Raw genomic sequence first — 25,251 nt, forward strand, 5'->3', positions numbered from 1 at the left:
GAAAAATTTGATAGCTTTTAGACAGAGCATGGAATGCAAATGCTTCACCCCTCCATTGTAAGGTGCATTGGCTTTACCACCGAAGCTCCTTGGATCACAATATTCCCGTACTACAATGGGGGTACCGTGGGGGACATGATGTGCCACTTACCATTTGCCCACAAATTGTTCAGACGACACATGTACATGCTGCAACATGGCTAGAGGTCATTGCCTGTAGCAAATCTTCCTGTACAAGAGATAGACACGGTGCGGATCAAGGTAGTGATCGAGCAGATGCCAACCATTTTTCACGCCTTAATCGATGGCATTGCAGCTACCCATTCGGTCCGGATAGTGGACAGTGACCTGCACCCGTTCAACATAATGTTGGACTTTAATCGCGCAAATAAACCTCGTGTAAACATCATTGATTGGGAAATGATGCTTGCAAAGCCAGCTAAACATGCATCATTTAATTATCTGCATCCAAGCGCACAATCAAATTGTGCAGTTTTGGAGGCATAGAGAGCAGGGGATGCAGAGATGGCTAAGTGACTGTGGATTGCTCCAAAACTATACGATCCACGGTGCATACACAAAATTGAGTGACATTTATGCATTGGGTTATCTATTTGACATGCTGATAGATTTTTGGAGTGCAACCAGAAAAGTTTATTTTCCAGAAGAAGTTTTTTACCACCCAGACCAAGATGTTATGAGGGCCATTTAGATTAAAGTCGATTTTTGGATGAAGTTAAAAGAGTGGAAACAAAGAAGCATTACATCTGACATTTTGATATTTTTCAAAGAACATTTAAAGAAAGACCCTAACCCTGTCCAACGTCCCTTGTTGAACTTGCACCATCTTTTTATCCGATCTAAACATTTTTATGATATACATCTGTCTTGTCCAGGCTATTCTTTTTTTATTGAAGTGTATTATCTGGTTTGGAGTATTTCACCTCCTTGAGTCAATTATCTTTAGTCATTTCAAATTTTTCGTGTTATATGGGGTATTTCAAATTTGTCTTGTGGTTCAATTGGGCCCGACAATTGTGATTTTGTTTAATCGCATCAGTTGTGATTTGATTTAGGCGGCTATGATGTCTTATGTAGTGGATGAGAAGTTGCTACCTTGTGCATCTGTGAGATTGCTGAATCATGAGAATATATATTTGTCAATGATATTGAATATTTGTCTATTAGTCCATTGTAGCTTCAAGAGAAAATGGCTAATGGAGAACAAGTTTGTGACACCCAATCAATGCATGATGATCAACAACAAGCGCCTGTTAATGCATTTCAGTGCATGAAGTCTCTAGCACACAATATGTCGGCACAACAAGCGATACACACTGCTCGACGACTCTCAAAATGGGAAAATTTAAACCACATGCAATGGAAAGAGATCAATAAAGAAGTAACAAAGGACATAATCAAAACAATATGGCCATGTGAGGATGCAGAGATCAAGAAAGGAAGGTGGAAGGTATCGAAGTGCCTTCACGATGCGATCAAAGAAAACACTGAGAGGATCTACTTGGAAGTTTATGGCCATCCACTGCAAAACACAGATGTGCGTTATATGTTCACTTTGTGCAACAACGACCAATAGAATTTTCATCAAAGGAAACAACTACTTCCACTCATGATATCAGGGAGAGTTGTGTCACTTTCACCCGAGATGAGCTGGCATTGATAGTGGAAGGCGCCGACCTACAGTTAAAGAGAGAGAAGGATATTTACACGACATAGCTGACAGAGAAAGATGCAAAAATAACACGGCTTTCTATAGCCACCCAGACACCCCAACCATCACAGGTCCGGATGGAGAAAAGCATTCATCACTTAAGCTAGGACATTCAAAATCTGACACAGCGAGTGAATCCTCCGCCTGTACAAGAGACACACATAAGCCACCTTGTCCTGCATCCGGATTTGGTCCCCTCAGCTACTTTACATGCATCCTCATCTTCCCAATGTCCAATTTTCTACAAGAATTTTGATGGATGGAGTGGATATTATACACTGACATGTGGTCATTATTATCACTTTGTCTGTCTTATTCGTTTAATGCAAAATAGTAGCCGATGCGCAATCTATTCACAAGATGTTCCACAAGGAATATATATAATGTTTGGCATGGCAAATGAGTATAAATTCAAGCAAGCCCGCCAAGATACCCCTAGCACAATTAGAAATTTGTTTGATGACCAAGATGCTGCTTCAGAGCAACACAATTGAGATCGACAAACTATGTATAATCGCGAATATGGAGCATTGTATATGATCAAAACACATTGAATACAAGGTCTTTTAAAATGGTTTTTGACACGATCTTCATTCTACTCTCAAGCTATATTGAATCTGTGAAGTTCTTATTTGATTCTAAATCTTAGTGTTGTGGATCTTCTTGTAAATCAAACTCCACATCTATTATCAAATTCTCTTCTATTTTGTCTATGGTGCATTGAGACACACCGACATTGAACTGTTCTTTGTCTTTGTTTTGACAATCATACAACCAGGTTGGCATTTCCTTCTCGTAGCCAACACTTTCGATGTGATTCAATATCTTTTTGTTGCAAAACATATACACTAATTTTTTCGCTCTGTCTACTAATAGTTTGTTGCAAATAGTGATATGAACATACTTGTACATACTCCAGTTTCTCTTTGAACTTGATTTTTTTGCACATTGTGCCAATACTTTCATTGCAAGGGGACGTAAGGTAGAATAATGCTCTCCATTATTCATCATCCACCACCTCCATGCAGGTTGCTCTTTTGCCATTACCTGTACAAAATCATTCGCAAAAGGACCTTTTAATCTAAATGCAATCATTTCTTTGATGCAATCAATTCGGTCTTGAATGTTGGAGTAGAACGTATTGACCACGTGTTAGAAATTGCTGACCACCTCTGTATTGGACATCAGATCTAAATTCAATACTCCAGATTGAGCATGTAAGAAACACTATGGAGTGGACTATGAGCACTCTTCCACCTTGCATGAAAATACTTGGCCAAAGTTCTTTGCTGTTTGCCAGAGAATGGTAGTCGCCACTCCTTCTCTAATACAGACTCTTTCACCTCTTTGGGATTTTCAAGACTCTGTTGGATTGATCACCATGTCATTCACACTTTGCCCAAATTTGACGTCCTTCGATTAAGGTTGCGAATCGTGAACATAACGGGCATCATTATATGGTATGCATCCATTACACTCCTCCACCAAGCAGCCTTGCTTACGTCTCTAGGTAGGCATGTACTTGTATCTTTCACTTTTTCTTTCTCCTCAAGCTGCCATTCATCAAAGGCCGTGCAATTGAATGTGTCAATCACAGCGCACTTATTGCGAAGAAGCGACTCCAATGTATAAAAGTGCATGCAAAACTGAGTTTCAGCAGGAAGTTTCAACATCAATGACATGCATATTCTATACAAATCGAGTACTCTTTGTGGTTTTAAGATAAATTTCACAACCTGACGTGCTGTGTCAATTATTTTGGCGAACCATGTGGTTTCTTCGCTAGTGTACCAATCCTTCAACACCAAGTTTAAGCTGTGTGTATTACAACCTTTGGCAAAAATGTGTGAAAAGCACTTCTTTATTAATTTACTGGTATTTTTACAATCCTTTGTGTTGTCCATAACTACTTGAACGACATGTTCAACACCAATTTCTTTAATTACATTAATCAAGACCTCAAAAATATATTTGTCTCTTTTAATTGCACCAGAACTATCAATCGCCTTTATAAACATTTCTCCCCTTGGACAAACCAATATTACATTGATTAGTGGTCTTCTTTGAACATTTGACCAGCCATCACTCACAATTGTGCATCTTGAAAGCGAAATATTCCCAAGTATTATTTTGCCAACACGGTCTTTGACTTCAATGTAACATTTGTCCAAGAAAACATTTCGTATTGTTTGATAAGAAGGAGCTGGAAATCCTGGGCCAAACTCACCGACTTTCTTCCAAGCATCCTTCCAATGATTGCTGTCTACCATGACCAAAGCACTTCGAGTGAAGAATATTACTTTGGCTAGTGCAGTTTGTGCTTCTTCTAGAGACTGCACTTGAAAGCTTTGATCTAATGATTTTTGACGCATTTGACCAAGTCTACCTTCATTGTGACGCTTAAAAGGAATGTTGCTTGAAATTTCCTCCCCTTGCGAGACGATTGTTCTCTAAGGTTAGTTGGCATCACCACAAGATCTGCGAAAATAATATTTGGCTCTGATAACTCTTGACTTGTAGTCACAAAGCTATATATCTGTTGTCTCTTGCCACCCTTTTGGCGAGCTCTTCTCTCAAATGCTTTGCAATTGCAAGTGCCTGAGGATGTTCACATTTCTTACAACTCTTTTTAATGCTACCCAAAAAATGGTCCCTAATACTTGGTGCACCGCCTATTTTTGTTGTGAGACAAAATTTACATTGCCACTCCATATATCAGCCGCATATGTTGTGAGCATAATCCCACTCTTTGCTAGGAGCTTTATTATTCTTTGGCTTCTTCATACCACTTGTGCCCGCATTTTACGCCATTTTCTTAAAAATAAAACTGAAAAAATAACTAGATGTTCAATTTTTAAAACGTTTTTCTTATTTTAAATTTTCAATATATATTAAAAAACCATTTACTATGAAAGTAACCAAAATGCACAATATGAGATTTTCAATGCACGCTAGTCAATCCACATACCGATCACCTATGTTGTGATATTTCAAATGCTACAAAGAATAATCAACTTCTACACTGAACGATGTCAATTGTTTGCAAAATACAAATGAAAGCAATAAAATATACGATTGGTCATTTCATGCACTAATAATCTTTTATTGTACATAATTCACTCTTTGTATAAACCAATGCATGAACTAACGCAAATAAATCTTCAATATAATCACGCAATTGAGGATTACTTGTACCCAGTGAAGGATTGTAGCCCCCTTATGCAACCAATTCAATATATAAAAGCTATTTTCACCCAATTAAGGATTATATCTCTTATATTGTGGAGTGACAGTGTATTTCAACTCAAATCTATGATGGTGAAAAATGCAAGACTTCAAGGATCTTTAAATGCCTAGTACACTAGTACAGGACATCCAACCCTTGACTATCGACTCGTCATTTACATATGCTCATCTTCTAAAACCAATTACATCCCTCATTTGGACCATTGGCTTCGTCGCAATGAGCATGACTCTTTAAATTTTTAATTGTTTTGGTTTCGTATCTTTATGTTTGGTAACGGAATTAAATTTTTTTAGAAGTGGTTACCAAATTAAGAATCACGTTCGGCCCAAAAAAAGGACCTGTGACTCAGTAACCTTAGGTCAATTCACAAGGAGATGACTATACCCGGCACTCGGATACACTCCCCAAGGTTTTTCCTATCTAAAGGACCCTAATAAGAAACAATGTTTACTATATATAATTACTCTCGTCGGGCATATGCAAATGCCCGGTGGGATTTGCATGGAAAAATCAAAACTCCGGTGGGCTAACCGGCTCTATGGGTTTTTGCAGGTCATAGTCAAGGTCACGTTAACAATTAACGTGTTCACGTGATTTTCTTGTGTAAATACTGGAGTTATAAACGTAATAACACGATCATGATTATGTCAATGAGATCCCTGGTTACCTCTTTTGCAAAAAACATATGCTCTTGATCCTTATCATATGTATCTTGTGATTCATATACGATATCATGTGCAATTGTCAAAGCATAGCAATCATTTTTTATAAGACTCAAAAGATTTTCACATACATGTAGACCGTTGTCGTGTCGTGGCACGTACATAGTGTGAAATAAAAACATTCACTTCACTCTTGAGACTTCTCAATGTATGCAAATAAAAGCAATCATGTACATATTGTGATATATGTTGAAGCGTCTACAACGGTCATTATCATGTACATACCTATCCGGGGAGTAGTGGCCCTGGATGTGGCGCATTTTCATGCTTTTCCACTTGATAAGATGCCTAATTTGGTTTGACAATGTACATAGTCCAAGTGTTTCATGGTGGCACACTCATCTCGCCTACAAAGAATGATGCAGGCAAAAACTGCCAAAAATAGCAACTAACAGGCGCCGTTGCAGAATTGCATGGAAAGTGACCCAAAATGGTATATTAATGAAAAATGATCTTATCTATGCTTTTTATGCTTATGCGAGTGATCCCACAAATTTAGGGATTTTTTTGACTCCATTTGAGATTTTTCGCATAAAAAATGGTATTTTTTGGGTAAAAAATGAGCTGAAAATGACATAGTTTTGGTCGAAAGTGGAAAAATGGCCCAAAAATTGACACATCATCTGAAAATTCCGTGGGTAAGAGAGAGAGGGCTGCTTTTTACAGAAAAGACCAGCAATTTTGCACTACTGTGTAATAGCTTTCATGGTTGCCCACTCTATGTGTGCTGCAGTCCCGCCTCTCCGCAATCTTGTATCTGAGCTTGTGAGGGAGTGAATTAGGGTTTTACCTTATCAAAATGGTGTTTGGGCTTCACTGTAGAATATCTTAAATCTCTGCAAAATCAAAAAATGGTCTCCAAGAAGGTGGAAGCTCGAGCATTCCTTTCGACTGTTTGATGTTACGACTATGTAATTGGGGGCAAGGCTACATGATACCATGAAAGAGGTTTGGGTTTTGATTGAGAATTGTGATTGTATGAGCAATGAGGTTTCATGGCTGAAACTTTAGTGTTTTCAAATGGTCTTTTAAAGTGAAATTGAATGTGATTTGATGATCCTCTTATCATAATCTCGACTACGAAAACAATCAATTTCCAAGCACGATAGGAAAGAGGGTTTGTGACTTTGCTGTCACGAACGCTCTTAGATTTTCTGTCACCCTTAGAAAGAGGGTTGGTGATTCTACACAAATGCTTTTTCAGAAAGTGTTTGTGGCTCTCATCACGAACTCTCACAGCCAGAGGTTTTGCACCTTCCCAGCTAGACCGCACACATTCCGACATTTCTGGTGAACCCGACACGAAGCAGCTGAGGTGGGGTTCCAAATACTTGTTTTGAAAGGTTTAATTACAAATAATTAAAGCTATGGATCAGCATGAGCAACAAGGCATGCCTTTTGTTCAAGGCACAATGCAAATGTTTCAAACATTCGCCATGTTTATGCAACAACAACAGGCTGCAGAAAGAAGGGAGGTGTTAGCAACAAAAGCCCTTCAAGCTATTGTGAACAAAATGGACCAATTTGAAGGGAAAGATGTCACAAAATTTCTTCGTGGTTATGTAAAGGAGATGGAGCTACAACGGGTTCCAGAGGTGGACATGATTCGTAGTTTTGAGCTTGTTGTGGTCCCCGAGATTAGAGACCATGTAAGGGGAATCAGGGAGGAGCATGGAGAAGACTGGGAGCAATTCAAATTATCCCTAAAGGAGGAATACTTCACGGAGGACTCTGAAAGGGTTACAAAAAGGACCTTCTTGGAATGGGTTGCAAAGCGAAAAGAAGGACTTTCCATCACCGAACTGTTGAGATAGTTTGAGCGGCACTATGCTCAACTATCAGGAACAGAGCGGGCTACTTTGGATAGTGAAAAGACCGAATTGTTCCTTCAAGCTGCAGGTCATGAGCTCCAAGAGAAGCTAGAGCTACTTCTTGACTACAAGAATAAAGAACAGAGTCTAAAGGCTGAGTGGAAAGAGGTTGAAGACGCACTCTCATTGCTTGCTAAGAGGCAACATCGTAGGGACAAGATGGTGGTGAATGGTACTACCTCTCCTCCTAGCACGTCAAAGATTCCACCAAAGCCTACTGTTGTGAGCCCAAAAGGTGATAATTCAATGCTTGATGAGCTTGTTAAGGGTATGCGAGAAATGAAGTTAAAGCTAACAAGATTTGAAGAGAAAGGACAACCTGCCTGCAGGACAAAAATCCCAAAGCAAAGAAGGATTTGTGCACATATGCATATGGTGTGATGGCACATACCATGGCAGAAGGGATTGTGATAGCTTTAGTTATGCCTTAAAAAGAGACCTTGTGTTTTTTAAGGATGTCAAGATCCATCTGCGGGAGATAGGTATGCCATTAGGAACTAACTTTGGAAAAGGAGGTATGAGAAAGTTAGTGGAGGATGTGGCAACTAGTCATGCTATTTTTGCAGTGGAGACTGCTACCTATGGGGCAAAGATAGAGCTAATTCCAAAGAAAGTGTTAAAGTATACTCCATATGATTTTGAGGAGGTTGATAGCTTGTGGCCATATGCAGTAGCCTCAACCAAAAAAGGGAAGGTAACTAAATAGGTATTACATGAAGTCGGTGATTGCATACGCCATACAACACGTTGGGATGAACCTATGGACTCTTTATCAGTGCATGCCTATCTTGCAAAATGCTATAACAATGAAGCAATTGTGGAAGAGAAGCGCAGACGTGAGAATGGAGATGCAGGTCCTTCTACTTCAAACAGGGTTACAAGAGCAAAGTATCCAGGACCTTCTTATGAGGCTCCACCACATGTGCCTCCTCCTCCTGAGATTCCTATGGGGGAGGCATCTACAAGAAAGAAGAAAGAGCAAGGAAAAGGTAAAGCAAAAGGCCCTGCATACAAACTACAATATGACATTGAAGCTACCACAAACTTAAAGCAGGTATTGGAGAAAAGGATTTTGAATAGCAAAGTTGATTTTACCTTGGGTGAGGTTCTTGGCATTGCTAAACGTGAGTTTCATGAAGAATTTATAGATATCATAAAAGGAAAGAGGCAAACTCTCACTGAGTCTATTCCTCCACAGTCTGAGGGTGAAAGGGAGTCACTTAAGGCACATGGAATACATGTCCAAGAGAGTGATTGTGATGAAAGTGTGGTAGGATGCTACCGGTCTTCTCGAAGAGATGCACATGCTAGATTTGCAGATGATGATGATGATGATGATGAAGCCTCCTATAAAAGCCACTACTCCAAAAGTCATTGGGCAAGAGCTACAACAAAAACTTTAGTCAAGGTGGGTGATCTTGAGGAGCCATATGTTGCATTGATAGATCATGGCTCTGAGATCAATCTTATGTCCAAGAGTCTTTACATGAAGGGTAAGTGGCCAATAGACACAGACAATGGGTGGATGATTTGAGCTGCAAATAACTCATCAGGAGAGTTGTATGTGGCTTGTCCAAATGTGAAAGTGACGATTGGTAATGTGAAGGATGAGCAAAATTTCTTTGTGCAAGAGATGTCTACATATCCTCTTATCCTTGGGCAGCCATACATCACAGCCGTTTGCATGGAAACAAAGGTCTTGGATGATGGTTCTGCTTACGCTAGGGTAAAGAACAGATATGGAAAGCGAGCTGTGCAATTTTTGACTGTTTGTGTGAATCACGAGAGGAACAACAATAGTCTTCGTGAGTATCCTCTACCAAAAGCAAACAAAGAGTTCAAAGAGTACAGGGAGACAAGGGGTTTTGGCCATGTACCATTGTGAAGTGGGATTGCAATGGTACAAGAAGAAAAAGATTCTTGCTTGACCCAAAGCGAAAATAAGCTTTTTCTACAGGTTTCCAGGGATTAACAGAGCATGGGTCAGTATGTTTTTTGAAGCTTGAGGATATGAAAAAAGTGCGCGACAATATGTATATAGTGTACAAAAATACATGAAAGAAAATGGTTTCATAGAGGATAGTGAATACATTTCAGGTTTCTTTGAACAAGTTTCTCATGTAGATACTATGCTTGAGCTTGAAGCTATAATGGATTCTAGCATGCAATATGGAACCCACATTGTGGAAGTATGCTCTATGGAAATGTATGATGTGATTGAGGCTTTTGAAGATAAGAAAGATTTCAATGATAATGAAGGACGGGAAGTGTGTGTGGAGACCAAGTACAAAACGGTGGCAAAGAAAGTGAGACCAGTGGCCTTACCTTTACCATCAGATTGCAAGACTTGGCAAATGTTGCCCATACACCTCGATGTCCTGCCCATAAACTTTCATGGAACTCCTTGATGATTTGTTGTTGAGTAACCTTATCGCATACTACACGCAATGGTGTTCCATCTCTTCATTTAGGATGCTTCCATAAGTAGCCATCCCTCAAGAAGTACCCATATGCTTTTCTTCTTATCCTCTTAAATTCTTGCTCAGTCCAATCATCCTGCATCCTGCTTCTGCAGAGTACTTAAGTAGCAACCTATCAAGAGCCATTCATCCTCATATAGTTCCTCTGAAAAGGACTCAAGTGAAGACACAAAACATGCATGACTACTCTTTGCATAATCAATATTATAAAACTTTGTGCCCACATCATCTCCTTCAATAATCATGTCATGTTCATCTTCATACCTTGCCCTAGATAACATATCTGCCATTGGATTGTCTTTCCCTGCAATATGCTTGAACGTGGGATTCAAGGACTTTATGTAGGCTATCCATCACAGCATTGCAATATCAGGAGTCAAACAGTTTGTGATCATTCCAAGAAGAGGCAAACAATCAGTTTCCACAACCACTGGTGCCCCTATCAAGTACTCCTTGTCACACCTCAATGTTGTAACCACCCCCATAGTTCCCTTTTTACTTGTGCATAATCACGTTGGCAAGAACTCAAAATCTTGGCTCCAAATCTCACCACATACCTTTTTCCTTCATCATCATCTTGCCCTACTGCCCATCCTATCCCTGTAGGACTCGTGTCCACTGTCACAATGACAGGTCTCTCACATGCATAGTCTACCTTTCTCAAGGTTGGTGATGAAAGAAGTAGCTTCTTTAGCTTTCTCATGGCTTTTGTGTGCTCTTCTTCCCATTGAAACTTCTAATTCTTTCTCAACAACCTATAAAGGAGATCTGCTACATGTGCATAATGTGGTATCCAAATAAGATAGAAGATGCAAGCACCAAGAAATATTTGAACTTCAGTTATAGTTGTACATGTTTCTTTCATGTTTTTTGATTGCATCCATCTTTTTTGGACAAGGCCTTCTACTATAAGGACCACACATATGCCCCACAATCAACACTTCATTAACACCAAAGACAAATTTTTGCCCTGACAGGATAATATTAACTTCTTCCAGCTTTGACAAAATCTTCTCACAATCTTTGATATGGTCTGCAACAAACTTACGACACCTCCTTGAATCCATAGCTTCATCTTTATCGTTGTCTTCACATCCTTTGATGGGCACATCATCAAGAAATGGCATTGTGATTTGAGGTATGAAGTCACGTAGAACCTTGTTCATCCCATTCATCATATGTGTAACTGAATTTGTTGCTCCTTGAGGTAAGGTACACATCCTTACCAGTCCCAAAGGTGTTTTCATAGTTGTCAAATCTCTACTCTCAATATCTAGCTGAAATTGATCGTACCCTGAATAGAGATCTCCCATTGAGTAAATTGACCTTCCTGCAAACGCCTCTGTAAATTCATCCACTATAGGTCTTGTACCCACATTCCTGATGGTAACCTTGTTTACAGGTTGCATATCTTGTATGAACCGCAAAGTTCCATTCTTCTTAGGCACAATGAACCACCTGTTTGAATATGGTGCACAAGAGGATCCAAGATACCCATGCTAATCTTTTCATTGAGTAGTTCTATTAACTTTGGCAAATGTGCTTTCGGAATTGGAATTGGGCGTAGATTCCAAGGTACATGAGGGATAGTGAAGATCACCATAGGTGCAACAACATTAGGATCAACACACCCTATCTCATGTGGCTGGAAAGCAAAAGCCTTACCATGTCTTGAAAGAATTTCTTTAAAACTCTTCTTCTCTTTTTCTGTTAAACACTCTTCACAGCCAACTTTTATCTCTTTTAGGGATTCCATTGTGAACTTGTGTCCAGTTCTTTTTGGATCCCTGAGATTCGGCTGCAAAGAAGCTTGCTCTAGCTTTATTCTTCTCTAGAATGGGCATCAAACTAGCTTTAACTTGTGCTTATAACCCAGAGGAAAATAGAAAAAGTGAAAGAGGGCATCCTCCAATAATCAAAGCTTTAGCTAAGGCTTGTGAAGGTAAGCTTGGAGAGTGGCCAAGTTTACTGCCATTTGCATTCTGAGCTGACTGTACAACACATAGTTCAGTCACTGGCTATATGCCTGTTGAATTAATGTATGGTAAAAAACCTGTGATGACAATTGAAGATGTAGTTCTTACATGGAATGTATTGCCATGGGAAGATGGAATGAGTAGCTGAGAAGACCTTATTGCATTGCCCATACGGCAATTGGAAAGAAGGCCTGAAGACATTGAGCTTGCAAAAGCTCGCCTAAAGAATGCAAGGTTGAAAAACAAAGACAAATTTGACAAGATGCATAGGCTCAGACCAAAAGACATTGAAGAAGGTGATTGGGTGTTGGTGTACGATAGTAGCCTTGAAAACCAGCACTCTACAATAAGGAAGCTTGCAAAGAGATGGTTTGGTCCTTATGTAGTCAAACATGTGCATGGAAATTGTAATGTACCCAATATTTATCCATATAAGTCATTTCAGTTATTTTGCAAAGTAATTGAAATTCTCAATTTTGTGAGTCATCATGAGTTTATCAGAGCAATCGGATTGAAAATCGGGTTCAGAATCCATTTATTTGTGATCTTTCTTTATGTGGAACAATAGGTTTATGTGGGAATCTAATCTATGTGTGAAAAAAAAGCTTAGAGATAGTATTTTTAGGAAAGAAACAGAGGTGAGTCAAAATTAGGATACTTCTTTCTTTCTCTCTTTCAAAATAGAATGGGAACTTGTAAGTATACAGTTTTTTAAAATCGCGCAAAGTATTCGCGAACGAAAAAAATAAATAAATAAATAAAATAAAAATTTTAAAGAGCCGCGATGACGCGCGAGCTTTTTTCTTCTCCTATTCTTGAAACCTCTCAGTATTCTTAGCACCCCCCTAGGGCCTATATAAAGGACCCTTCTTCTCTCACTTTGGACACACACATCTACGGAAGCGAAAGCTCTCTCGCAACGACGCGTCGGAGGAAGCCTCTCTCCCTTAACCTCTCACCCTCAAGCCATCTCCATCTCCAATCATCGACGTGCCGTCTCCCTATTTGTGGACACACTCTTTCTCTCTCTCTCTCTCTCTCTCTCTCTCTGTCTCTCTCTCTCCAACAACGCGCTTTTCTTTTCTCCATTCCGAAGCTATGGCTCCGAAACGTGTAACGTGAAGTTCTAAGGATGCCCATGCCATTGCACCACCAAGGAAGGTGGGAAGAAAGGTGTCAACTCCAAACGTATCTCATGCGGAAGCATCAACCGAAGAAGAAGTCGAAGCCGTCCAACCTCTATCACAGGAGTTAGCCGCATGCGCTCCAAATCTGGTAAGACAAATTTATAATTATGCATAGTTGACCGATAAGATGAATTTAGACCTTACTTTAAACCGATCGGAAACGTGATTGTTCAATCACATGAAACAAGCATATGTTTTCATAGATTAGTGAACGAACTGTTTGATAATTTGTCACTGTTGTTGGATTGTTATTGTTTAATCAATTGTTATTGTTTGATAAGCGGTTTTTGATTGATATGAAGAATTGGTTTATCATGTTTGATGAATCATTTAATGAGAAGAATTGTTGAAAGAATAATTTTGTCCTCGCGGGTAGCGAGATGATTCCGCGGGTAGCGGAGATTAAGCTGAGGTTATCGGCTCTCTTTTGTTCCTCGCGGTTAGCGAGATGCCTCACGGGTAGCGGTATGCCTCGCGGTTAGCGGGATGCCTCGCGATTAGCGGGATGCCTCGCGGTTAGCGAGATGGGAAGGTTGCGCAATTCGCGGTTAGGGAATAAATCCTTTGCAAAGGCTCTGTTGGTTAGACAGAGAAAGTCCGCGGGTAGCGGCAAAATCATGAGAAATTGTAAAAGTTGTTTTTGTTGAATAATAGGGTTGCCTTCATTAGCATTGTTTGAATTGTTTTGGTATTGTTTGAAGGGCTGTATAAAAGAACGTGTGTTTGGAATTAATTAAGGAACACTGTTTGTATATGTAAAATAGTGTGAAAAAAAGTGTGCGTGTGGGGTGAAAAGTGGGGAGTCGCTCAGGTTGCCTATCAAGGATGGGTGGACTCGATTAGTCGAGTACTTTTCACTTTGTCTCAGTTAGTTAGAGATTTATCCCATGTCATATTTTGGATTTATGGATGGCGGCCGTGCCTCTTAAACATGGGGAAAAAGGCGTATTTTTTGGATCCTTAATGTGTGAAAGGGATTTCTTCTCTTATAATGTAGGATATAGAGTCCATAGAACCTTTAACCTGATCGACCTGGTTTGTGGCGTAGGGTCTTGCAACTACAAACACAATAGGTGGTAGTCTTCTTCTCTTTCGTTGCTCGTATCCTTGCTTCGCATTATCGGAGTAGGGTGTCGTCAACGGATTTAGAGGATAAAGAAGGCTATTTTCCAAGTCCCCCTGATCTTTTAGGAAGGGGACCTTACAGTTGGTATCAGAGCTTAGGTTAAAAAGATTTAGTTGGCTACTTCAAGCTTCTTCATGTGTATGGTTTTCTATCCTCATTACGAGACTCACAGGGATATTACAATATGCCGATTGATGTGTATCATGGTTATGGTTGGAACCTCTATTATCGTTGCTCTTGGAGAGATCTTTTGTAGACTCCTATATGACATTTTGATGACTTTTTGATTAAAAGATTGAGTTTTTTCTACAAAGACATTGTTTGACTGGTTAAGTCATGTAAATGAGTTTTTGTGTAGATTGGATGACCCATGACTGGTTAAGTCATGTGATTGAGATAATCATGACTGGTTAAGTCTTATGATTGAGTTTGAAGGATTGGATAAGTCATGATTGTTTAAGTCATGATTGTTTAAGTCAAGATTGGTTAGGTCATGTAATTGGGTTTTAATGAATCAGATAAGCAAGGATTGATTAAGTCATACGATTGAGCTTTTAGTGGACTGGATAAGTCTAAGTTTCGAAAGTACCCTATTGATTTGAGTTATTACAAACATTGATGTACACTCAGGGGAATCCTCAAATCACTTCCACGTTGGAAAACCCTCAGAACGATGCTCTCTATACGGAGATTCAGGAGAAGAAGTTGTTGCTCAAACAAATGCAACCACCTTCTTTTAAAGGAGAGGGTGATGATATTGCGAAAGAAGCAGAAGTATGGATTGAAGCTATGGATGATTACTTCTCTGCTGCAAGGACTACACCTGCAAATCAAGCGATGTTAAGGATGTTTCGCCTCTCAGGGGAAGCGAAATTATGGTGGAAACAACATTGTCGTGACATGGGAGTGTTGGAGAACTCTCAGAGTTGGTGGGAGATCAAACAAGCGGTGAAGGAAAGATACTTACCTCCTGCCCATGAAGCGATAAAGATGAATGAGTTGTTTAGCTTGAAACAATATAGTTTATCTTTGGAAGAGTATTACTCAAAGTTTGTAAGGCTTAGACGTTATGCACCGTCAATGACCATAGAGCAGCAGGTAGCTCGCTTTTGTCAAGGATTAAGAGAACCCATTTTCTCGCGATTGGAAGCCTTGAAACCTATCACTGCACAAGATGCTTTACTACGAGCCAAACCTTTAATGAAAGAACAAGGAATTACAAAAAGAATTGAACGGAATCAAAGTTTCAACGATAGACAACCACAAAGGGTTTATGCTGCTAATGCGACAGATTCTCGACGCTTGAATGTTCGATGCTTTGAATGTGGATAGTTGGGACATTATTGAAGCTCTTGCCCACGATGGAATAACGGAGCAGCAGTAGTAAGTGAAGCAAACTAAGAATATTACCCTTTTATAGATAATAATGGTCACTACTAATTGGAGTAGAAATATCCTCACTTTTTCTCGAGATGAGGACATCTCGAATCCCTAAGTTGGGGAGATTGTAATGTACCCAACATTTATCCATATAAGTCATTTCAGTTATTTTGCAAAGTAATTGAGATTCTCAATTTTGTGAGTCATCATGAGTTTATCAGAGCATTCGGATTGAAAATTGGGTTCAGAATCCATTTATTTATGATCTTTCTTTATGTGGAACAATAGGTTTATGTGAAAACCTAATCTATGTGTGAAAAAAAAGCTTAGAGATAGTATTTTTAGGAAAGAAAGAGAGGTGACTCAAAATTAGGATACTTCTTTCTTTCTCTCTTTCAAAATAGAATGGGAACTTGTAAGTATAGAGTTTTTTAAAATCGCGCATAGTATTCGCGAACGCAATTTTTTTTTAAAAAAAAAATCTTTATTTTTTAGAGCCGCGACGACGCGCGAGCTTTTTTCTTCTCCTATTCTTGAAACCTCTCAGTATACTTAGCACCCCCCTAGGGCCTATATAAAGGACCCTTCTCCTCTCACTTTGGACACATACATCTACGGAAGCGGAAACTCTCTCGCAACGACGCGCCGGAGGAAGCCTCTCTCCCTTAACCTCTCACCCTCAAGCCATCTTTATCTCCAATCGTCGACGTGCCGTCTCCCTATTTGTGGACACACTCTTTCTCTCTCTCTCTCTCTCTCTCTCTCTCTCTCTCTCTCTCTCTCTCTCTCTCTGTGTCTCTCTCTCCAACAACGCGCTTTTCTTTTCTACATTCCGAAGCTATGGCTCCGAAACGTGTAATGTGAAGTTCTAAGGACGCCCATGCCGTTGCACCACAAAGGAAGGTGGAAAGAAAGCTGTCAACTCCAAACGTATCTCATGCGGAAGCATCAACCGAAGAAGAAGTCGAAGCCCTCCAAACTCTAGCACAGGAGTTAGCCGCACGCGCTCCAATCCGGTGAGACAAATTTATAATTATGCATAGTTGACCGATAAAATGAATTTAGACCTTACTTTAAACCTATCGGAAACGTGATTGTTTAATCACATGAAACAAGCATATGTTTTCATAGATTAGCGAAAGAACTGTTTGATAAATTGTCACTGTTATTGGATTGTTATTGTTTGATAAGCGGTTTATGATTGATATGAAGAATTGGTTGATCATGTTTGATGAATCATTTAATGAGAAGAATTGTTGAAAGAATAATTTTGTCATCGCGGGTAGTGAGATGATCCCGTGGGTAGCAGAGATTAAGCTGAGGTTATCGGCTCTCTTTTGTTCCTCGTAGTTAGCGAGATGCCTCACGGGTAGCGGGATGCCTGGCGGTTAGCGAGATGCCTCGCGGGTAGCGGGATGCTTGGCGGTTAGCAAGATGCCTCGCGGGTAGCGGGATGCCTCGCGGTTAGCAAGATGGGAAGGTTGCGTAATTCGCGGTTAGCAAATAAATCCTTTGCAAAGGCTCTGTTGGTTAAATAGAGAAAGTCCGCGGGTAGTGGCAAAATCATGAGAAATTGGAAAAGTTGTTTTTGTTGAATAATAGGGTTGCTTTCATTAGCATTGTTTGAATTGTTTTGGTATTGTTTGAAGGGATGTATAAAAGAACCTGTGTTTGGAATTAATTAAGGAACACTGTTTGTATATGTAAAACAGTGTGGAAAAAAGTGTGCGTGTGAGGTGGAAAGTGGGGACTGGCTCAGGTTGCCAGTCAAGGATGGGTGGACTCGATTAGTCGAGTACTTTTCACTTTGTCTGAGTTAGTTAGAGATTTATCCCATGTCATATTTTGGATTTAAGGATGGCGGCCGTGCCTCTTAAACGCAGGGAGAAAGGCGTTGTTTTTGGATCCTTAATGTGTGAAAGGGATTTCTTCTCTTATAATGTATGATCTATAGTCCATAGAACCTTTAACCTCATCGACCTGGCTTGTGGCGTAGGGTCTTGCAACTACGAACACAATAGGTGGAAGTCTTCTTCTCTTTCGTTGCTCGTATCCTTGCTTCGCATTATCGGAGTAGGGTGTCGTCAAAGGATTTAGAGGATAAAGAAGGCTATCTTCCAAGTCGCCCTGATCTTTTAGGAAGGGGACCTTACAGAAATGCAACTTACACCTTGCGTGAACTGGATGGGACAGAACTGAAAATTCCCTTGCGGGGAAAAGAATTAAATTATTCAAAAGAAGAGGGAATGCTGATCCATTTGATGCACAACCAAGTGAAGAGGATGATGAAGCCAACTATATGCAAACTGAGGATGAAAGTGAGAATATGGCATCTGACCATGAGGTTTAATGCTCTACAAATGTTGTTGTGGCACATACCGGAGGATGTGCAGGTTCAGAGGGGGTGGATGTCATGCCGTGGCACGTACATAGTGTGAAATAAAAACATTCACCTCACTCTTGACACTTCTCAATGTATGCAAATAAAAGAAATGATGTACATATTGTGATATATGTTGAAGCGTCTACTGCGGTAATTATCATGTACATACTTATCCGGGGAGTCGTGGCCCTGGATGTGGCACGTTTGCATGCTTTTCCACTTGATAAGATGCCTTATTTGGTTTGACAATATAGATATTCCAAGTGTTTCATGGTGGCACACTCATCTCGCCTACAAAGACTGATGCGGGCAAAAATTGCCAAAAATAGTAACCAACATGCGCCGTTACAGAATTGCATGGAAAGTGACCCAAAATGGTATATTGATGAAAAATGATGCTTATGTAAGCTTTTTATGCTTATGCAAGTGATCCCACAAATTTAGGGATTTATTTGACTCCGTTTGGGGTTTTTCGCATCAAAAATGACATTTTTTGGGTTTTTGTCCAAAGTGGCAAAATGGCCCAAAAATTGACACATCAGCTGAAAATGCCGTGGGTAAGAGAGAGAGAGGGTTTCTTTTTACAGAAAAGACCAAAAATTTTTCACTACTGTGTAATAGCTTCCATGGTTGCCCAATCTATGTGTGCTGCAGTCTCGCCTCTCCGCAATCTTGTATCTGAGCTTGTGAGGGAGTGAATTAGGGTTTCCCCTTATCAAAATGGTGCTTGGGCTTCAATATAGAAGCTCTTAAATCTCTGAAAAATCAAATAATGGTCGCCAAGAAGGTGGAAGCTCCAGCATTCCTTTCAACTATTTGATGTTACGACTATGTAATTGGGGGCAAGGCTACATGATACCATGAAAGAGGTTTGGGTTTTGATTGAGAATTGTGCTTGTATGATCATTGAGGTTTCATGGGGCTGAAACTTTAGTGTTTTTAAATGGTCTTTTTAAGTGAAATTGAATGTGATTTGATGATCCTCTTATCATCATCTCGACTACAAAACAAGCAATTTCCAAGCACGATAGGAAAGAGGGTTTGTGACCTTTGCTGTCACGAACACTCTTAGATTTTCTGTCACCCTTAGAAAGAGGGTTGGTGATTCTACACAAACACTTTGTCAGAAAGTGGTTGTGGCTCTCATCACGAACTCTCACAGCCAGAGGATTTGCACCTTCCCAGCTAGACCGCACACATTCCGACACCGTTCATGCACATGGTATCCCTATGTGAGCCGATCGTAGAACAAAATCCATGTTCATTGTTATCATCCTTTGGGTTGCTAACGGTACAACCATTAGCTTTAGGCACCTCTAAAAAATCTGCAGTGGCTTCAATTTTGACTTCTAGTGACCCTTTGACATGTATGTAATCCCCTAAAGCATCATCCTTTGGGATTAGGTCTTCTAGAAGACATTCATCTTTCTTGGCTTCTAGCTTTGTACAAACTTGTTCCCAAAAATCATTACTTGGTACCTGATCAATCTTTGTATCCCATCTCCTTAACCATATACATGCCACTTGCATGCAAAAGCGCTTCTTCAAAATACTCGGAGTAGTCTCAAAATTCCTTAGAAAGATCTTCTACATATTCAGATAAAGTTTGAATAGCCAACCACACAAATAACTCTTTCATAAGCTCCTCTGACTTCTCATCTTCGCATTTCTATTCTTTAGCATATAAAATATCCCATCATATCGTAGCATTCAAACATATTACACTCAACTTGCAGAGCATCTAACATTGCTTTCATTTAGTTTGCTTTTCTTTGATTCGTGTATCACTTTAGCATCAATCATCTTCATTAACCTTGCAAAATTTGGCATATTTTTTACCTCCTCAAAGACATACGTTGTGTTAATTTTTTAATTTTTTTGTAAATCCGTTACATCCTTGTTTACAGCTCCATTTTCACTCCCTCAATCGGTCAAATTCACATTGGGTTTACCAAATTTATCAAAGTGCACGGTTATTTTGAGATGACCAGGTAATGTAGACATGGATAATTGATTGTTAATTGCATAAAATAATTGTGATTCAATATAAATTAGAGAGAGATAGATGATAGGGGAAGCCAAAAAATGATTCCAATTGGTGATTTTCACACACCCAAGAAGTACAAAGCGGCCATAAACTTGGTCTATTGGATCCATCTTTTGTGGCACACTCCCCAATGAGAAACCACCAATGATCAAACAATTGGTGATTTTTACACATTTAAGGAGTACAAAGTGGGCATAAACTTGGTCTATTGGTTCATGCTCTAATTGCACCCTCCACACTGCGAAACCACCAATAATCAAACAAGTGGCTCCAAATCCAACCCAAATCTGTTCGAATCCAAACTTGTTAAGCTTGCACAACCAAAAACTACTAAATATCTGCTTTTGGCGATGACATTTTTTGATGAGCAATGAAAAAAGAATCTTACTCTTCTTCTTTCTCTCTTTCCCCTTTGTTGAGAGAGCGTGAATCCATGAAAAATTAACTCCTCTTTCCCTTCTACTCCCTCTATTCATCGTGAGAGAGAGTAGTGTCCATAAGAAACCACCCCAATTGCCAATTTTCTTCCCCTTGTTCCCTTGCTTCCCTACTCGTCTCCTTCTTCCCTTATTGATGAGAGCTAGAGAAGGCTCTGCAAAAAACCCCTTCCAATACCTCTTCCTTAGCTTTTCCAAAAGCAAGTGAGAGCGACAGAGAGCCGTTCCTTTTGTTGAGAGTGCAAAAGACCACCCTTTGTCTTTAGAGAGAGAGAGAGAGAGAGAGAGAGAGAGAGAGAGAGAGAGAGAGAGAGAGAGAGAGAGAGAGAGAGAGAGAGAGAGAGAGAGAGAGAGAGAGAGAGAAGGCCTCCCTCTCTTTCCTCTTGTCCCCCTCCCTTCCACTTCTCCTCGTCCCTTTCACCCCAAATCTTCTTTTCCTTGCTTGTAAGAAATCCTCCTCAAGACCTACTCATCACATATGCCAAAAGAGAACCCTTCTTTTCCCTTCACTACTAATGGCCTCCTTCCAAAATCAACCCCAAAAGAGGGGTGAAAGAGTTGCTTTTCTGCATTCTATTTAGGAAATTTGGGTTCTCCACCATAGCCCCCAACCACCACATGCAATCACCTCCACAAACCTTGAGGTAGGATAGTCATGACACCACGAGTTTCCCTTTATTTCTTTGCATCTTTGTCTCTGGTCAACTAAAAGGTGCAGCCCCTTGGGTGCTTGAGGTGGGAAACCACCCCCATCAAACCTCGAGCAACGTGGGCATATCAATCATTTAGGGTAGTAGGCTACCACAAGTAGCATCACCGATAGCGGATGTGCCCACTAATAATGGCAAACAACCAACAAAAAACCCGGCCTTTCTGCCATGTCCACGAGCTCATGGAGCTCAAGCCCGTGTCTCTCTCTTGAGTGATACCAATGAATCATCTTAAATTGGTTATACATGGCATTGAAAGCTTTACTACAGATGCACATGTGGGGTTAAAGCAGCACCCACATGGTAGAATTTGGAGAGCCACCCTCTTTTTCTTGCATAAAATACATATTGATTAACTGCTTACAGCCAAATCTGGCAAACACCAATCACCAAACTATATGAGTTTGGAAAAATTGATGAATTGACTTGTGACTTTTGTTTTCATCACCATGCTCGCAAAATAATATGGCATCATGTTAAGGGAAAAGACTATATTATGTTGTGAACCTTAACTATTACCATGCATTCTCTTTACAAGCATGTAATTGAAAGTAACCTCTTACGTACATGTTTAGACACATTCTACTAAGACAAATAAGAGGTTTGGGTTGATGGCATGGGGGAAGTTTGAAAGTGCCAATAGAGTACAATGACAAGCTTGTATTCTTGAAGTTGATGAGGACAATATGGTTGAAACACCCACACAATCAAGGAAATTATCATCAAAGATACTAGATAAGTCATTGAAGAATGACTATGATACCTATTTGTGTAATTTGTCTTATGTGAGCCAGTATATTATGATCCAAAAGTTCCCTTGTATCTACTAGATAGTATCTTGTCGTGGTTTCTAGATTGGATGAGTGACTCATACCAAACCGCTCACTGTCCCAAGAATCCTCTTTTTGACATAGAGGATGACATATCCACTCTAGTTGCTGACCATTTCATACAGCTAGAAGGGTACTCCTATAGTATTGATGACTGACATCAAGCGAACATGCGCCAAATGGATTAGTCATCCATTCTGGAACGATGTCGTAGGGTAAGATAGGGATCCTCTACCCGCTAGAAAAAGGACTAATGAATAGGCTTTATCTTCTCTACCCCATAGTCAAGGATGACTATGATTTCAAGAGAGAGGTAATGTCATAACTAATATCTAATTCTCCTAAATTATTTTCTCATGTTAATTGATAATTTAATATGGGAAACTACCAGGGGAGAAAAAGCTAGAATATTGGTTAAGCTGGCAGACCGGCCACAGTAGGGATCCAAAGGAGGGAAAATAGGGATCCAAACGGGAGGCCATCTGCAAAAGAGCAATGTGCAACAATGGGCTTCAAAGACCCTAAGGTTCAGCCCATGAAGACTTCCAAGATGCTAAGGTTCCAAAATTCAAAGGTTATGTCCAATGGTCCAACCCTAGGGAAAATTGAATGCTTTGTAGTGTACCAAAAAGTCTTTGCAAGCTCCTACATAGGAGGGGGCAAGCCCTTTTTGTAGGGGATGAGAGAGAAACACACACACACACACACACACACACACACACACGCACACACACACACACACACACACACACACTCATGCAAGCCCCTTTACACAAAGGGCATAGTGGACACATGTCAGGTCCCTAGGCCAATTGCCCACAAGGTGCATTCAAATCCTATTGGATGGCCAGAGAGGTGGGCCAATGAGATTTAAGCTAAAGTAAATCTAGTCTAATTCATTTTAAAAACACTTAATAAAAGAACCAATAAGAATTAATCTCTCTAGAAGACTATTGGACAGTCTCTCAAGGGGTCCAATGAGCATTGAGTAGCCCAATGGCTAGCTTGATTCCTATTGGCCAGAAGACAAAGGGTTCCAATGAGAGTTTATTTGCATCGATTAATTACCTAAAGCTCTCACAAAAGGGGAAAGGGTGACACATGTCACAAGGCTATCACTTATGCTTCTCAATTTTCATTGGCTAAATTTTGCAGGGTCCAATGGGGTGCCAGCATGAATATTTTGCAAGAGGGGTGGACCAAGAGAGACAGGGGGCTGATTTTGGCAAGGATTATCACACACACTTACACACAATCTCATGTGTGAATCAAGAAGACTCTCTCTCTTCTTCTCAAGCTTTAATGGAAAGCTCATCATCTACTCCAAGGTTGGAGAAGGGAGGCCTACACCAACAACTCTTGGCTTTGTGATGCAAATCCAACCAAGAGCCAAGCTTCAATACATGCTCATCTCCTCTACCATGCAAATTCCTAAGCTATGCTAAGCTATTATGAGTTATTAGGTGAGGAGATATACTTCTTTCTAGTAAGAATATTCCTTCTTCCTCTCAATCTGCCCTCATACCCCGCTAGCTCTCACCATCTTCGAAGGTGTGTGAGGTCTTGGATCTGAGACCGTGAGGGGGGGAATTGATGTTGTGTTTTATAAGTGTTTGCTTAGTGCGCAAAGCTTCCATCTTCATTGCACTAGCTAGTTATTGAAGGAACACGAAGAATTGTATTGTAAAATCTCTCCCTTGATGGGGGAAACCTATAATACAGAGCCTTTTGGAGGGGGGAACGGTTCCATATAAATTCAGTCCTCAACTGTTGTTATCAGCTTAATTTCTCTCTCTTTTGAAGTATTGTTCATGCCTATCTAACTAGGTGTTATGCTTTTTGTTGTTCTCTCCATCCAAGCACTCTTGCTATGCTCATTAGGAATCTTTTCTAACGAAATGCTCACTATGTCTATGCTATTTTTCGCTACACACAAGCTACTAGGCCATTAAATGTTACATTAACCAATAGGATGACGGTGGTGGACACACTCTATGCCCTCAAAAAAATAGGGGGAAAAGGTAGTCTTACACTTCTTAATGGTCTCTTACCTAGTGAGAAGGTGAGGGGGAGGGGGCGTTTTCAAGGGGTGGGGGAGGGGGGAGGGAACTTGGATCCTCCAAGTTTCCCTCATTTTTTGCTCGATTTTTTAAAAACCTCAAAAATCTGAAAGTTTCAAAAAATTCTCAAAACTCAAAATTTTCCTCTTTAAAACCTATTTTTAAATTTCTAAAAGTAAAAAAAGTGCACCCAAAAGTTTAAACTGGAATTTTTCTATAACTTTTAAAACATATTTTTCTACTCTCCAAAGATCCCCCAAATCTATCCCATAGCTAAAAAGTGATTTTCTCAATCTAGAATCCATTTTTCAAGCACCTTCATTCATACAACCATCGCACTCACCCTTTTGCTCTCTCTCTCTCTCTCTCTCTCTCTCTCTCTCTCTCTCTCTCTCTCTCTCTCTAGTATCTTATTCCCACCTCCATTGAGTACTAAGAAAGCTCCTTTCCCTTCTCTCCCCCTACCACCTTCCATTTCCACACCAACCAAGGTCACTTAGCTTCTCCTACGTCCGGAAGCATCAACCAAGCTCCTCCCCCTCCCACATCCCATCGTCACACCAAGCAAGCTCACCCCCCTTCTCCCACTTACCTTGTAGCACCAAGCAAGTCCATCCTTCTTCTCCTACTTTCCTTTACTCACACATGAAAAGCTCTACTCCCCAAAGTTGGCCAAAGGATGAGCTCACTAGACTTGTGTGTCACAACACAAGGGGTATAGATGGTGAGGGTGCCACAAAAATGCATCAAAGGTGTTTGGGTATACATGCACCCATCTACCACTGGCCCTCATCGTGTTCAAAATCAAGGAAAGTTGGATCATCATTGAAAAGGAAAGCTCCTTGGCTTCAAGAATCGCAAGGACAAGGGGAGAATAGGCATTGTGCAACATGTTTTTCCAATGTCAATGTCTATTCACACTCCCAAATTGTCCCTACTACTATGCATAATTATGGGACCATCAAGGTATCTTCTTTATTATGTTTGGAGTGGCCATAGCTAGATTTATGGTAGATTTATGGTCGGTAACATCTTTGAAGCAAAATATGGTATCATTTGTCCA

The sequence above is a fragment of the Adiantum capillus-veneris genome, chromosome 13 (genome assembly GCF_014529385.1).
Source record: "Adiantum capillus-veneris isolate H3 chromosome 13, ASM1452938v2, whole genome shotgun sequence".
In the NCBI taxonomy this organism is placed as follows: domain Eukaryota; kingdom Viridiplantae; phylum Streptophyta; class Polypodiopsida; order Polypodiales; family Pteridaceae; genus Adiantum; species Adiantum capillus-veneris.